The sequence below is a fragment of the Rhinolophus ferrumequinum genome, chromosome X, assembly GCF_004115265.2.
Source record: "Rhinolophus ferrumequinum isolate MPI-CBG mRhiFer1 chromosome X, mRhiFer1_v1.p, whole genome shotgun sequence".
Classification (NCBI taxonomy): domain Eukaryota; kingdom Metazoa; phylum Chordata; class Mammalia; order Chiroptera; family Rhinolophidae; genus Rhinolophus; species Rhinolophus ferrumequinum.
Genome location: NC_046284.1, coordinates 39,290,383 through 39,291,437, shown reverse-complemented (window position 1 = coordinate 39,291,437; position 1,055 = coordinate 39,290,383). Strand labels below are relative to the sequence as shown.

General features: G+C 30.3%; 1 non-coding gene across 1 annotated transcript; it reads right to left on the bottom strand.

Annotated features, from left to right (window-relative positions):
* Nucleotides 1–284: 284 nt before the first annotated feature.
* On the bottom strand, nucleotides 285–391 carry LOC117030645 (U6 spliceosomal RNA). The gene has a single exon (XR_004424431.1). It is a non-coding gene; the product is annotated as a U6 spliceosomal RNA (small nuclear RNA).
* Between the last annotated feature and the right edge of the window lie 664 nt (nucleotides 392–1,055).

Here is a 1,055-nt window from a genome sequence, read left to right as displayed (position 1 = left end):
CAAATCAGAATATATAAATGTTATTTAAAGTTTAGCATTCTAAACATCACATTTTAAATCCCAATCTGCTCTCTGAATTTTTAATATATGATTTATAGCAAGTCTATCTTCATTTATACTTCAACTGTAATTTTATATATCTTTAACAATTAATTTTAATTTAATTTAGTTTTAATATATAGAATTGCATACTTGAAACCTATGTAATTTTACTAACCATTGTCACCTCAATGAATTTAATTAATTAATTTATTTATTTATTAATTTATTTTTTAAATTATTTTTTTAATATGGAACGCTTCACGAATTTGCGTGTCATCCTTGCGCAGGGGCCATGCTAATCTTCTCTGTATCGTTCCAATTTTGGTATATGTGCTGCCGAAGGGAGCACTCAATGAATTTAATTTAAAAAATTTAAGTGCTAAGCAAGTGTATTGGAGATAGTCTAATAAGTGGAAATAAGAAATTCTGATTATTGAATGATACATATTCAGACAAAATTTTATGCATAGCTCTTTTTTGGGGGTCTCTTGATTACAATTCATGATGATGATGATGATGATGGTACAATGTCATCCATGGCCATGGAATTATATTATATTTGACACAATTTTTTTCCCTACAAATACAGCATTATTTTTAAACAACGTGCAGTTCTGCTACTCAGACAAAGTAAGCATTTGAGTTGGTTTCACTCACACTAGCACCAAGACATTGCTTGACATTGTTGGTGTTACTGCCTTTAAAGGAATTATTACAGTGCCTTAAATCAGTAGCATCTGTAGCCACTAAAAGCTTTCTATGGTCTATTTTTTCATTGATCTAAGATGGGAAATTTCTCCAAGTAGTTCTCACATCACAAATTTTCCACTGTAGTAAAAATTGGAATCTGTTTTACACAATGGAATTTGGAATATTAAGAGGAACCAACTGGACATCAAATGTTTATTCTTTTCCCAACATAAATCCTTCTTACAGAACTGTTTGGATTTTGCATGTGTGAGTAAAATGTCCCAAACTTCTGGGGCCAATTTCTTCCAGTTGAAGAATAAACG